Here is a 16,567-nt window from a genome sequence, read left to right as displayed (position 1 = left end):
GAATGAAAAGTGTTTGCATTTGCATGTCATTGTTGCTACTTTCCCTATATTTACACGGCAGTTTTGTAAAGAATTTATGCGAATGGAATGGGTGTTCAATTGATGAATTGAAGTTTAGTCTTGGTTAAAGTACAAAAAAGTAAATATATTTTAGGCGTAATATACATGAAAGGGGCTGTAATTTGTAACGCAGAAAAGTGCATCTGGAGAAGAATGCTCCTGTGGTTTATAAATTAGCAAAAAAGGGGGGTTAACCTAAAGATTATTCCTTAGTTTTATTTATTGTGCATGTACCATTTTAGAATGAAAAAAATAAATGAACAATTTGTTAAAACTAACATTTAAAATTATATTTCATAATTTATAATTTCATGATTAATGATATTTCATTATTTGTTAAGAAATCTAAGGTCTAAAGAATGATTGTATCATTGCCTATATCAAAAGAATGTAATCTGCTTAGAATCTACATGTTGAGGACATTTGGATTTTTCTATTTACATTTGTCACGTGAAGTTGGAGGCACATGATTTTAGCATGTATACTTGTAATTTAGAGGTCATATATAAATTCAAATATTGCAAGGCCATAACCAAGTAAAAAATTTGTGATGCATTCATTTAGCGCTTCCGTTTGTGTACAATATTCATAAATATATAGTTACGCCGCAGTGTTGAATAAAAAACATCTTTTAATTTAAAAAAAAAGTTGAATTGTTCACAATCATACACTAAACAGTTGTTTCCGATTTAGCATTATTTTTAAATGGAGTTCAAAGTATGGCTTGAGTTTTAAAATCTGATGGTAGTGGTTATTTTTCAAAATGAAAGGAAGATATAAGACACATTTTGAGTTGAACACACTTCATTTTACTGTAAACGGGTATCAATATCAAATAGGAGGGAACGTCTACAGTAACTGAATCATTCGTGACAATTATTATTGCTGCACTCTAACCGATCGACGTCTTTACAGCAAATAAATACCATATTTTATTGTTTAGATGTTTAGATAAAATATTTTCAAACCAAGCCAAGTGGTAATTTGAAATAAAAATGTCCCCGTACATCTGGCACTTCAGTTAGTAAGTACATGAGCACCTAATTCCATGCTTGCAGACAATCACGTGTTTAAGGATGTATTCTTATGATCATTTTACCCCAAGTTGGTCTTCGTACGTAGACATGTCGTAAAATTCAAACTGATAACAATTTACAAACAAGTTTTTAAAGTTTTTATGATTTTTATATTTAACTATATTTATTTTTAAATAAAAAATCTTTCTATGTTGTATTAATGACCAACACGTGTGCAAAATTACGATATTTACGACATAGGCCTAAGAAAGTCGACAAGTGAAATCGACATGATCATGATCGAGAGGGGAAGACTCAAGAAGACGGGATCGCCTGTTTCAAAGCGACAGGAATGCCGAATGACACTCCATTAAAAGAGCCAACCGACATAGATATTAAAACATTAAAAAAAATTGTCGAGATCGCAATTAAGCCTACAGGAACATTCTCGAAAGCGGTACCCAAACATGCCAGCCAAGAGCCCCGGTGTGTGTTTACGACGTTCCAGTAGCAGTGGAAAATGTAGGTTTACAATGCTTTCAAACTTATTGAAAATAGCAATGTTTATGTGTTATAGATACAAAGGTTTCAAAATGCATAGTATACTGTCACATCGCAAACTCAAACATAGCATAAACTTGTTACATGTACGTAACGTTAGGCCTAAGGTCTCCAGAGGCGTGCAGACGACAACATTCGTATTATCTTTTTTATTACAACTTTAGCTTTTAGTATATGATAAATTACCTTGGATATTGCAAATGCAGAATCTCTATCTCAAATTTATAGACATACCGTAAGAAAATAATAAGACAACTTCTATAATTTTTAGCTGTTTACATTCGGTAAGAAACTAGGTCGCTTCATTCTATGGCGGCCTATGCGGGTTAAAAAATGGAATATTTCTGAAACATCATGGAACATGTAGAAATTATTTTGGTCTAAACTACAGGCCTGGGTTTATAAAAACAAAGTCAGATAGACAAAATAATGATTTTACATTTTTTGAACAATGATATTACCAGTAAATTATAATCTAATTTTTTTCTAAAATCAATTTTTACAGGTATGTCTTGTTTTCACAAGAATCACTAATGGAGGCCTTTAGAAGAGAGCAGGGTTTAAGAACCACTAAAATTAGATGGAGAAAATCATGAAAATCAGATTGAGAATGTGGGACTGGATTTAACTAATCCCTGTGAAGCCACCATCCAACACCACAAACCAGGACCCAATCTGGAACCCCCAGGGCAAGAGAAAGAGAGGACATCCACCAGACTATTATGAAATTTTATGTGTTAATTGATTGCTTTTTGTTCTTAAAAATCTTTTCTTAACAAAATTGCAATTATTACCTGAAATTATCACACTAATTTTGAATATTTGGTGAATAAAACACATACTTTGATGCCTAAATGCTTGATTTATTTTCACTAAATGCTGAAAAAGAAACAGGGGGTGGGGATATAAAAAAATATCAAAACTTTCTTATATGTGCACTAACCCCTACTTTTCATGCTATGAAAAGAAGCCATAATACCTAAAGAAACTGTACAACAATTTTCTTAAAAAGTTTAATTGTAGAAATATGTTTTTCTTTGGTTTTTCGAGCAATTTTATAGGGAAAAATGTGCCAAATTTTGACATGGGTGAGCAACATTTTTGGGTACAAGTTATTTAATTGTATTTATTTGCTCATATTTTGCTTTAAAAATCAACTTTGCAATACTTTCAAGTAAATTTAAGCCAAATTAAGTTTTAATTCACTGTATTTATAAGTTTTATGAGGTATTTTATGGTCTAGTAGCATTTTTTAAGGAAATTTCCCATGCTCTATTTGGCTTATGTTCAAAGGGTTGAACCTCTCTTAGATGATCACTAACATACACTTTTCTTGTCTTTAAATTATTCCTTGGATATTACACTTTCAGAAAAATATAAACATTTGGAAAGTTTAATGCACGTTTTTTTCCGCGTATCATAAGAATACATCCTTAACATGGAAAAGCCAACAATTCGTGTGACCTTGGCATGCTCTAATTCATATTGATGAGACAAGTAAATAAAAAAAAAATGTACATGTACGTAAAACATAAATACATTGTTTCATTTTTACAATACCCTATTATTTCACTGGCCTTATCAACAGGTATACATTAGTTCTATAAACCACAGCTGTAGTGATATTTTACTTCCGCATCACTCATGTCACTCTCGATTTATACATTGAGCAGAGTAATGTACAGATCGAGTAAAAGATGAAAAATATTTAGCATGTTTAAGTTCACTGACACTTCTCAAATAGCATTTTAAAAGTAACAGATGAATTGAAGTATAAATTTGTTTTTCTTATTTATTATAATATAACATAAAACAGATTAAAATCACTACAGGTATTACACAATGAACTGGAGGTGGGGGGGGGGGGCACTGCATGATTGACGCGGGTCTAGTCGCACAAAGTGTATATCATGCGCTGCCTAATAAACTTACAGTTTAAAGCACATAGAAAGTTCTTTTACAAAGACGTGAACGTTACACGTATCAAACGTTAGATGTATCAAAGTTTAACAGTCGAAAAGAATTAGAGAATCATGTATATTCACGCACACAGCCCGACTTTAATACATGTAGAGCCATCGGGTTATCAAACTGTTTTATATTTACAGGCTTATTTGGCGAATGTATCATAACAAAAATTGAACTAAAATAAGATTGCAATATATTTCTGTGAATCCGCACTATTCAGCCATTTCAATCTTTATTATGCATAATTGTCATGGGAAAAGCTTTCATATTAACGAGAGTTCAAATGTAAACCCTTCTATTAAATAATTAAGTATGTATAATGCTGATAATCTATAAACTTATATGCAAAGCAATTTACTAAATGAATAATATGTACACATAGTGTTAAAGAGGGGGTTGGGGTATTTTCCTGATAATGTATTAGAAATTTAGAAATAGAAATTAATAAACTGGAAACCATTTTCTTTCCTCTCATGAATGCAGTAAATTTTGCATGATTGTACGGCATTGCGATGTACATTATGTATGTATCTGTCACCGATTGTAGCTCATCAATAGCTTAATCATTTTTTTTTATGAGTGATGGTCGGTACATTAGTTATTGATCTTGACTTGGGTAATTTTTTTGTCGCAAAACACTATGAATACTGTACCACCATGAAAGCATTTCACATAGTTTATCGAATTCATTGATAAAGATATATTTTTAAAGAAATTTAAATTCGGGGTTTAGGTACATAAAAAAAGAAGTTAAAATATTCTTAAATAGGGGAGGGGGTACTTTGTTTAGGAAGTTATAAAATCCGTTGGTGGAAAACTTAACAAGTTCTTTTTGTGTATCAAGACATTCTTGTTAAAATGTTTTGAAAATGTAAAATTCAATCCAAACATTGACGAAGATTTCCTTCATCAGTATTAGATACAAATAAAAGTTGCTTTTAAACATTAATTTTTTCAAGGTTTTTTTTTCAAGGGTAAAAAATTTCCCGTTAAGTCAGTATTGCTCGCATAAAAAAGAAAGAAAGAAAAAAAATTCCTTCTTTAAATATATAACTTCCATTCGTAGTTTATCTCTAGATTTATAAAATGTTTTAATCAGCCTTTTTTTTTAATGAAAACCAGCAATCTTTTTGTACGGATGTTACGTCAGTGGTGTGTATACACAGTTAAACACAACCAATTGTCACCACTGGGCTAAAAAACCTCCCAAATTGCATAGAATAAACAAAAGATACACTAACACAGTAGCAGGTTTCTTCGCGACACGTGTCTCCACTTGTGACACGTGCGGACAGGTGCCCGTGACTACGAGGATCATCGTAATGATTGAAACCTACCTGATTGATTTGCAATGATTTTAATTATTATTTCTAGAAATAAACTTCTCTACATCAATTTCTATTTAATTTCATTATAAGATTTTGCAGAAAATAGATTATTAAAATTTTCAGTTAAATTAACTTTACTTTGCAGAATACACAGAATTACTCTGGCTTAAAAATTAAGTTCATGAGAAATTTATGTCAAATCTTTTGATATCTTTTCAAAATGTCCATTCTCAAGAAAATGCTTTCAAACCAATTAAAATATATGTCTCTGAAAATGAAAACGAGACGGAACTTTAATTTTGTAATGTAATTCCCATTTCAAAGTTTACCTCGTGGAAATATTTACAAACCATAGCTTGATTATAACCTTTGCAGGAACATAGCAGACACAGCTATACGGAAATACATTGTTCTGATATCACGATTTAAATGTTTGCTGGAAAACATGCTGGCTTTTTCACCCTATATCAAGTATATCATGTGGTAAGTCATTATAGCAAAATATTAGGTGTATGTTTTGTACCAGCTTAGCTTATAAAAGCTTATAAAAAAAACTCTACTATTTTTGTAGAAGATGAAATTACCATTAAAAATAGAAGAAAATTGGAAAATTTAGGAGTTTTGAATACACTCCCAATTGACTGCGAAATACATTTTAACTCTTAAAACTGAGATGAATTTAAATTTTGTTATCAATTCCAATTCAAATAAGGTCGAGACACACCATATTAAATAGATGAGCATATGAAGTAGTTTTCACTTCATACGTGAGTTATCTTAAAAAAGAACTTGTGTCGTGTATATAATAATAATTCTAATTTCTATATAAATAGTAGACCTAGTGTGGCACTATCTATTGTTATTGACAATAAATACAAACACGACATTTCTTGATTATTTCACTTGAGAAAATGAAAAATAAAAATAATAAAAGACATACACTACAATTATAATTATAATAAGTAATTGAATATTAAATGGGTTGATGGTTCCGTAAATCAAATACTATTAGGAAGTTATAGTTATGTTCAAAAACAATTATTTGTCTACCCACTGTTAATTTTATTTTATTGTCATATTATTATGTTTGGAACACTTCAGTGCCTCTCAGTAGGTCCTTAGTAGCCGCAGTAAAAACCTCAGTATCACACAGTACATGTACCTGTATCAGCTTAGTGTCATCAGAAGCACCTCAGTGCCCCTCAGTACTTCAATAGTAACTAGTGCTAATTGTAACGGGAACCGTTACAGATGTTCCCCAAACGCTCCCCAACTCCCATTTGGTGCCATATTCCCTGTAAGCTTCATAAAATAAGGCAAACTCTGTGCATTTTTGACTTTCACAACGTTTTCTCAGAAGGATACCAATTATATTCAAATTTTAGCACTGCACCCGTGCGCATGTGAATGCATGTGCATTATGACCATATCATCTTGTCTACACTATCTATATATTTTACTATACTATACATGAAAGCAATCAATCCAAAAATATTAAAAATCACTCATTTTCATTTCACTCGTTCCAAATGCACACACATGTGTGCACATGCATGATGACCATACCTTCTTGTAGGAGTTCTTTATATCTATCTATGTTCTAAATCCCATTCTGTTTGGTTGAAAAACAAGGGAATTATAGCCATTTCCAGTTTGAGCCATTCAGATTGCAGCACACGTGCATGCGCGTGATTTCATTATTTTTTTCTATATCATATTGTAGTATATCCTAATGCATGACTATGTTTTAAATTTCAAGGCATTTCTTCAAAAAACAAAGGAGATATAGCCCTTTAACGTTTCAGCAAATCAGATTGCAGCACGCACGCATGCGCATGCTTTCATGAACATTCTAAAACGTCATGCTGTAGAACTTCATTATGTAGGACTATTTCAAAATTTTAAAGGATTATGACAAGAAACAAGAATGATATTGAGACTTTAGTTTCAGCTAATCAGAGCGAAGCGCACGTGCATGCGCGCAAGTCTACATAACATGCCTACTGACCCTTAAAAGGTTTCAAGTCGGATGTGTAGTTTACAAGATCACTCGTGGACAAAATTTTCCCAGGAAAAAGAAAAATAATAATAATAATAATAATAATAATAATAACTAGATACGATCTCGTTGCGAGCAACGAGAGGTCTTCCGTCCGATTCCGTTAAAAAAAAACGTGAAGTCGAGCTGAAAAAGTAAAAAAAAATTATTGCGCTCAAGGGGAATTGAATCCAAGTCGCCATTACGCTACTGGGACCTCTGCTCTAAATCTTTTTGTATATACCTCTGTATAACAGTGCTTTTGTTTTAGAATTATAAAAGGCTAGTCACTATTCATAATTTCGCGCAAACGCCACGAGTTAATCTTGGCGCCTTTTCTTTGAAATGTTCTATTTAATAGGTGTGATAGCTTCAATGAAATAAAAAAAAACCGTTCATATAGCCTAAAATTCGACGATTAGAAAGTATATTTAACACATTTTACAAATTCCATATAGTATGTAAGCAAGTAACACTTTTTTTTACTTTGAGAACCAGCCAAAACCAATTATAGAAGACGTTTAAGAAGAACGTAGTTTGACACAGAATTGCAACGTAACTATGACGTGAAAATCCAAGTATTCCTTTACATTTCATTTGTCCCTATGTTACTTTCGTTCAAGCAAACGTTCGGCTGCCTCCGGAAACCCCTATTGCGAAATGTCGGAGTCGACAGAGACGGCCGCCATTTTGGACTCGCTTCAGATTTTTAATTGTTAATATCTAGAGTTTGGATTTATCAATATTCAAACAAACCATACAGTAAGCATTATAAGAAGTGTCTCTATTACCATTCCAAAAATAAATGAAAAATATTGGAAAACAAAAAAGTTAGAAAATATGGACTTTTTAATTTCGCTTCCGGCAGCAACCGGAAGTACCGACGATACACGAATAGGTGATTCGTCATATCTAAAAGTCATCATCTTTCATCTCTAACAAGTCTCCAGTTAATATCTTAAACCATTTTTGAAAAAAAGGGGGGACAAAATTGCATTTTAAAATCAGAAAAGTGTCAATAACTTGGAACCAAAGGTGAGCATTCCAAATTTTCCTATCCATGCCACAACTTCATATAATGACGCATAATTCCTGAAAGTTTCATTGAAAACCACTCAATAGTTTTCGAGAAATCGCGTGCACAAAATTTTGGGGAAAAAAAATAATAATAAGAAGAAGAAGAAACAGTAGAATCACTAGAAGGTCTTCCGTGAAGACCTTAATAAGAAACAGAGTAAAAACAATATCTTCCCCAACTTTGTTTGGGGAACATAACAACAGTGCTAACATCAGTGCTCCTCAGTAGCACAACAGAATGCACAGTAAAAACCTCAGTGCAACTCAGTACATATGTATTACCTCAGATTCTCAGTAGTAGCCTCAGTACTACTCAGGGTTTTCTCAGTACAGCTCAGTACTTCCTCAAAGTTTTGTTGGATTCTCAGGATTTTTTTAATACAGTAGTGCATGCTGATGCACATGTAATCAATTGAGGGGCATAAACTCCATATGGAGGTTTTACAGCTGTATGGCAATATAAATTATTGAAGTTGACGATATAATAAATTGAATTCACCTCGCGTATCATTTTTTTCTTGTTGTATATTACAATTTCCGCCTTCTTAATTAAATATTTAATATGAAAGGGATATATTAGACTCTTAGTATCTTTGATTTTGGTCTCACAGAGATACAAATTTAAAAAAAAAGGTTAGTAAGATTTTTTTTGGCACTGGACAATCATCTGTTTGATATGTTTACATAGGTTAGAGGTTCAGAATACCTAATGGTAAATTAAATCAAGATTGTTCAGATGATCAGAAAAACAAAGGTACATTTATTTAAAACTAATATATGTTTTTAAAAGTTCCTTTTTAGAATGGAGTGTGTCTATTATACAATGAATATTGTTAAGACAAGGACCATATTACCTTTCATTAGTTTTGACTAACATATTGATTATGCTTCTCGCTTATTGCTTCTATGTTAATTTTGAATTATTAAAGACAGAATAACAGATGCATGTAAATCAAAAGATATTGTCTGTCAACTAAGACAGGTCAAGCAGATCAAACATTTTTTTTAAACTGGTGTTTAATTCATTTCTATTTGTCTACGTTTCTTTGTTTCTTAACATATCAAATGCGTTTAAAATAAAATTTCTTTTTCATATTTTTATTAGTTATTGACCAAGTCTGTATCTATTTCAACGGAGGCGATTAGTTTATCCAAAGTAATTTATAATGTCCAATTGTAACCGTTGTTAATTTTACATAAAATAAAAAATCAAAATCAAAATCTCAACTTCTGAGATCTTCCTCATTTTTCTTTTTGGGTATTGAATAAAATGGGTTATTCGCTACCAACATAAACTAATTAGAACCCTTGCAGAATATTTAATTCTAAAAAGAAAACGTATTATATACTTACCTGACGAAGAGAAATGCACGTATCCAGCAAAGGGTAAAAGATCACTTTGCTCTACATCTCCAGTACACAGACATTTCTTAATACCAGAATTGTAAAAGAACGAGGAAGTTTCTGCCTGCTTTCTGCACATAGCACAACAATTCGATAAACTTGGAACCTTTGTTATTTCCGATAGAATATTTTTAGTTGTAATTAGATTGTCACAGTTATACACGTGCACATAATCAGATGATTGTTGGAAAGAATTGATAAAGTCGGGAACTGTGAGGATTATGCATATTACAAAAAGCCAAGAGCACATTATTGTCTTGATATTATTCCTTGTAGAGAACTGCTTAGCTATTCGAAACATAACAGTATAATAATTGCTTGCGTACGCAGCTCTGTTTAGTCTACTTAAATGGGATTCGACGAATTTATAAATGCAGTTCTTAACAATAACAGAAAATGAAATAATTAACAATTTAAAAATGCATAAGAGTAAGATTTACTTCAAAACTAACCACTGTATTCTTTATTCACACACAGCAATAAAAGATAAGTCACTCCAAAAAGCGAAAGACACGTAGTACCAGGGAATAATGTGACGCACTCTATAATCATTGGGAGGCAAATCAAGTGAATATCACAAGACGAAAGACCATCTTTAAGCAATCACTTAATGGAAGCTTAATGGTGATTTAATGGTGGCTTAAGGTAGGATTCTTCTCACATTTATAATATTTAAAAATTCATGAAATTTTCACAGAATCAAGAAGACTATATCAGAAAATGATAGTATGAGTGAAATTAAAATTGACTTTTTTATATTAGCGGCAAGGTTAGGTCAAGGTCATTATCTTTTTCTTTGACATTTAGAATAAAAATTGCTGTTACAAATCATGTGATGCCTACTTCTATTTCAAAAGTTTAAAGATTGTTCTTTTTGCATTAAATCATATTAATGTATCGGGTCTATAGCATGATATTACCAAATTTACATAAATGAGTTAACTTAACTGGATATTGGCTAATCCGAATTTTCTCTGTTTTTCTTAATTTTTTAGGATATATTAGTTATTTTCATATGCTTCCTATATTTAACTTTTTCTTATTTTTACATATAATAAAGTAGTCTTACAAATGTACAAAATGATATAAAAACAAAAAGTTTTGATCGTTTACTAAGAGAGAAAAAATACTTTTTATGGATTTTTGGCTCAAATCTGCACTTTGGTAGGAAGCGTTCAAAAGGTAACAAAGTTCTGGTATGTTTGAAAAATCATATTTATTTGATATATTTTGAAAGTTTAGTCCCTCATTATTAATTTAACTTACATTTGAAAATTTCTCCAAGTCTTCGATTGTGTAAAAATTATAATTAAATTCATTCTTTTATTATAATTTTGAGAGGCAGAAAAGAAGATATTTTCATACGCTACCATTCCGCCAAAAATATAGTCCCGACTACTTTTCAAACGCAGTTTACCATTTTAAAGTTGTACAATTGTGATGAGGAAAGAAAAATATGATTTTTTAAAATTCCTTACACCTCAATACATAAGACATATAGGCAAATATACTTTGAATATTTCATCTAGTCAGAAACCAGAGAAGAATCCTACCTTAAAGAAGTTATTTCCTTTGAGCAACCATTAAACCATCATTAAGCTGCAATTTATAGGTGCTTAATGTACAAACTTCATTAATTGTAAGCTACCATTAAGCCACTATTAAGCTGAGCCTAATGGTGACTTAATGGTCAAACCTTATTAAACTTTTACGCTTATATAAAGAATCTTTGACTTTTAGTTATTTTAACATCATTTACGCAAAATATATCCCAACTCATAATTTTGTCTCGATCGTAATTTCTACGAGTTTTTTTTTTTTGTCAACGTGCATAAACTTGATCACCGTAGAGAACAAAGTTTGCTAATAGCCACAGGGAATTGCTCCCGGTGTCTAAGAATTATTTTTTTTTAAATCATTTACAGTAATAATAAAACAAGACATCCTTTATCAGTACCGTATATCATTTTTTTTAAATAAATCATTATTACATGCGTTGTTTTTATTTTAAGTGTATTTGATTTTTTAAAATAATTGATTATTACACACCCGGAGCAAGCCCCTGTGAAACATCTTAATTTTTCACTACCGAAAATCAATTTGTTCTTGAAAATTATCTTTATCCATGAACACAAAATATATAACCTTTTTTTAAATGGTATTTTTATTTCATGTTTTAAAAGAAACATTCCGCTACAGAATTCACAGGAATATAACTTTAAGTCAAATAATTTCATGAAAAAAACTGTTTTTTGGGGGGGGGGTGTACTGGTATACAAATGTTTAGTTTTCAAAGACTGACTTTTACCAGGGAGCTATATAGGTCCCTGCTTTTACATCATGAATAATCTTAATTAATCCGTTATTTTTTTGTTTTAATGCAGCGGTAAGTATCTGTCAAAATCTCGTCGGTCTTCAATGATTGTTATTTCAAAATTGATTTTCAGAAGAACAGCCGATCAGATTAAGGACAGATGATACAAACAAACTTTTGTCAAAGAATTTGAAAATAACAACGTGGGTCATGTTTAAATGAGGAAAGTGAATAACTTTCACCGCGTAGTTTTTACTTATTTTTATTCAAATTTGCACAAAAATGGAATTTGAAGTGAAAATATTTGTATAGATTAATAAGGATGGTTTCAGAAGGGCAGACTTTTTAACACCACAAAAGGTTTACAATTTCTTTATGTTCTAGAAATTTATTATTTACATCATTTGCAATGAAATTGGCCAAAAAATATATACCAATCCAGGCATCCATTTTTTGTTTGTATCATCTGTCCTTAAACATGACATCCGAAAAGATTTATACACATTGAGAAACGGGGTAAGATTAACAGATTAACAGTGTACAGTACACCGACTGGTCAGACAATAGACCTTAATTAGGTGACTATACATACACAATGTACACTGACAGATTTTGATGATCAATTATTTTTACAAAATCTAAATTTAATGCAAGCATATAAAAAATTAAAAATCATGATTCATCGTAAAATGTCAATTATTTTGATACCCATTATGATATAAAAAGAATTGAATCTGAATATGATATTCTAAAAAAAGTTTTTGTAAACGTAATTAACCAGGTAACTCTTACGCGAGGATTGTCACTTAATTGTTGACACAGAAACCGTTAATATCCGCAGTATATTTAAAAAAAAATAGTAGAACCTGTTTTTTCGTTTTTTCTTTTTCGATGATAGATTTTTGTGTTTTAATATAATTAATTTATTTTCAATCATGATTTAATGCTTACATGTATAAATTTTCGAATAACAGAGCGAAGAACTCAATCACATTACATCAATCTAAAAGCCGAACTCAATGGTTTGGAAATATTTATGTGATATACGGTAAGCCTTTCTAAAAGATCCACAAATAAAATTTTTATATTTTGATTAATAAATCAATTCAAGACTTTTGGAAACGTTCAACAAAATACTAGTGAATACTTTTATAAGTCCAAACAAATTCTGTAAAAAAATAAAAGTTATATATATAATATTTTCCTCCGAAATCAAGAGCGTTGATAGTCTAATGGATACGGAGTCCGAGAATGTAATATAAGAGAAAAAACAAGTTGCTGTCCTTTAAAAAAAGGACTGCAATACGTGGACCATATGCATGTTTTTTTTTTTTTTCTGAAATTCAATTAAGAAAATTTCTAGGTGTAGGGAATATTCATGTAGGTTTGTTTACTTTTTCTACAATGATCTGCGTACTTATAACTGATAGTAGTCTCAAAGCAAAATTGTGAAATTTTATCTTTGATTAGCGACCTTTAGTTTTGTCAGTTTAAAAATTCACGTTATTTTGCTTCGTATAACTCATACCGACTTAGACTGTTCTGGATTTATACGGAAGAAATTTATCATGAAAAATAGAGATCTGATGGTTTACGAGAAGCACAGCTCTGTAGTACGTAGATTTTTTTGTTGGAGCCCCCCCCCCCTCCCCCAAACACACACATTAAAAGCCGTTGCTACAGACCTTTATCAAACGATATTTAGATTGCTGAAATATTAAATAATTTGCGAGCCTTGATGCACAAAATTAATGCTGGATAAAACTTGTTCTATCTTTTTAAAGCTAGAACTATTCATTGAATGACGTTTTTCATTCAGATTTTTAAGTTACATGTATTTATATACTGTATAACTTCTTAAATTATCCATTGTACAAATAGGTAAAAATTAATGCCTGGAAACCCTATGATTTTCTGTTCTAAAATCAAAGTATGGGTCATGACAAATTAAAAAATCGGGTCATCAGGGGCTACAACTCATTTATGGAAGATAGCTCTTGATGAAAACTAAAATCTAAGGAAAATCAAAGAAATTGATATCTAAGAAGTTTATTCCAAGATAATGACACAAAAATTACTTTTATATTGTAATCTTTATCTAAAATTAAAGAATAATAAATAACAAAACATAGTAAGAGTGTTATTTAAAGAAAAAAATTTAACAGGTGACAAAATGGTCATTTTGTAAATATAAAAATATAAAATATGTTCATAATATCATTTGCAACATGCTGTTACCATGGAACAATAATATTCTTATTAAAGGGAAATATTTATAAATACATTAGAAATGTCAAAACTTTTCATTTAAATTATTTCAACCCCCCCCCCTTTTTTTTTACTTATTTTCAGGTCAAAAATAATGAATATCATACTGTAAATATATCACACTTGGCTGTGTATTCTTTTTAGTGCTTTTGGCAGAAACTTCCATTAATTCAAGTGCAATGCTAAATGTTTTGCAAATATACATATTAATAAGAACATTAAGTTATCCGCTAAATCATATCTATGCTAAATTGTTCAAAAATCAATTTCCGCCAAATATCTTACACGCTAAATATAATACATTTACAGTAACTCAATGTACAAAATTGATTTATAGAAATGAAAATGGTTTGAAATTCTGCAATAATGTGAAGTTACAATTATGTCTAGAATTTAAAAATGTACACAAAAGAATAAAAAATTTTCACAGAAATGCTGAGGTTAAAATTTGATAGCGACAGTAAATTGTATCAAAGCAGAGTGATAAACATTCGATACAGACTTTGAAAGTGAATTTCAAGATTTAATGACACAATAAATAGTACTTGTGATATAAATGTAGATACTATTAGGACTCCGACAGTAATCTCATTGGGTATGTGTGATACTAGTAGATGATCCATAATACAGACCAACTTGTTTAGGTACAATTGATAAATACATGTGGCAGCAAAAAATTCATACAACTTTTGGACAAAATTTTGTAGAACTTTTGATGTTCCAGTCACTCTAGGTTTGCCATCACTGGTTTTGGGAGAAAACATGAATTAATTTATTTCACCATCCCTGTCATAGCTATAGATCAGCTTTAGATGAGAAAATGTCATGGTCTCTGCCAGACTCCTCTTCAAAAAACTTTACCAATCAGTACACACAGATACCCCTAGTTCTTTGATTTTTCAGCATTGAACACCTGTTGAAACTGAGAAATAGTATACAGATGATTGTTTCATACAATATACATGTGATTCATTGAAAGTTTGCAGCAGAGATTATTCTGTTCAACTTACATGATAACATATAGTCAACTTCATGCAGTCAAATATTTTTCTTAGTTCTTATATTGATTCCCGAGCAAATTGACAGATAAACATTTGATTTTAGAGCGACCAAATTTATATATTTATCCTGCAAATACTCCATGCATTGACCTAATAAAGGTAACCTAATAAACCGAAGCTTTATCCGGTCACTGCCCTAATAAAGCCTCGTGCATGTACAGTGGAGCCTCATTTATCCGGACGCTTTGGTTCCTAGTCAATTTGTCCGAATATGTGAAGCGTCCGAATACCTGAATCACCAGTTAAACAAAACAATATAAAATTTATAAATTCCGTCCTGATGAAAAAGCGTTCGGATACTGAAGCATCCGGATATTTGGGGTCCGGTTATCTGAAGGTTCACTGTATTCCGACGTTCCCAAAGCATTGTGACGTCAATTATACTGCAATGTTTACGCCGTGGAGTCATAGTTTTAACTGCAGAGATGTGCCTAAATCTGTTGGAATTAGCTAGTTTTGGACACTCAAATGTAAAATTTTGTTGCAGGACAAACAAAATACATGATAACTGTCTTGAAATATAAGCGATATTTGGGCTCGGGTCGAAAACAAAAGAGGGCTCGGCAAGCCTCACCCTCTATCTCGTTTCCTAACCTTTGCCCAAATATCGCTTATATTTCAAGACAGTAACCATGTATTCTACACCGGTATGTATCTACCAAATGATATAATTTAAAACTGTTCATACCTTCAAAATTCTTTCATGAATTGATAATAAATTTAATATTGACACCAAGTTGTTCAACTTCTGAGGGTCTCCCAAAAAGTACTGTAGACTATAGCTACAAAAAGAATAGATATAATTATATTACATGCAATTGTTGAGATGCATGAACATGTAAATCCTATCCTTATTATTATATGCTTTATCCAACATTTCATGGTGTTAGATAAAAAATTAGATGTGATGAATATTTAATACTAGTTATCAATGCCTAAATTAGATGACATAAATTCCATAAACAAATATAAATATACCTGTTGCAATCTGTGTATTAGTACTGATACTGAAATATATTGCATCCCTTTGGATTTTCTCAGCTTTTTCCGTTTTGGGAACATAGCCAGCTGCAAGCAATTTCCGCACTGCATGTATAAAAACCAGCTAACCCGAGTTTCACTCACATTTAATTGCTCCCTCGCTAAATAATAATGGTCCGGAGTGACATTTTGAGCACAATATGAGGCCTCTGACCAGAACAATGAACATCAAACTCGATTACCCTCCTTCCAGTCATCTAACGAACACTTACTGGTCAGAATGAGGGGTATGCCATGACAGCAAAACATGCTTGGAATCACGAATAAGGTTATTTCACAAGTATGATCTACTAAAACAACTGGACGCTCGTCAAATTATGTCTTTTCTTGAACCTTTCCTTCCCTGGCCGACTTTTCATGGGCGCCGCCATCTTGAATTTTATAGTCTCGGACACATCGTTTTATTTTTAAAAGATGCACATTTAAAAGTA

General features: G+C 31.3%; 1 long non-coding RNA gene across 1 annotated transcript; it reads right to left on the bottom strand.

Moving 5' to 3' along the window:
• Positions 1-13,893: 13,893 nt before the first annotated feature.
• LOC134238848 (uncharacterized) lies at positions 13,894-16,142 on the bottom strand. Its single transcript, XR_009986106.1, has 3 exons — positions 16,074-16,142; positions 15,784-15,877; positions 13,894-14,956 (listed from the first exon to the last, which is right to left on the bottom strand). It is a non-coding gene; the product is annotated as an uncharacterized LOC134238848 (long non-coding RNA).
• Positions 16,143-16,567: the final 425 nt, after the last annotated feature.

The sequence above is a fragment of the Saccostrea cucullata genome, unplaced genomic scaffold, assembly GCF_032062105.1.
Source record: "Saccostrea cucullata isolate Sc308-1 unplaced genomic scaffold, CSIRO_AGI_Scuc_v1 ctg3120, whole genome shotgun sequence".
Taxonomy (NCBI): domain Eukaryota; kingdom Metazoa; phylum Mollusca; class Bivalvia; order Ostreida; family Ostreidae; genus Saccostrea; species Saccostrea cuccullata.
This window is presented reverse-complemented; position numbering and strand designations above follow the sequence as displayed.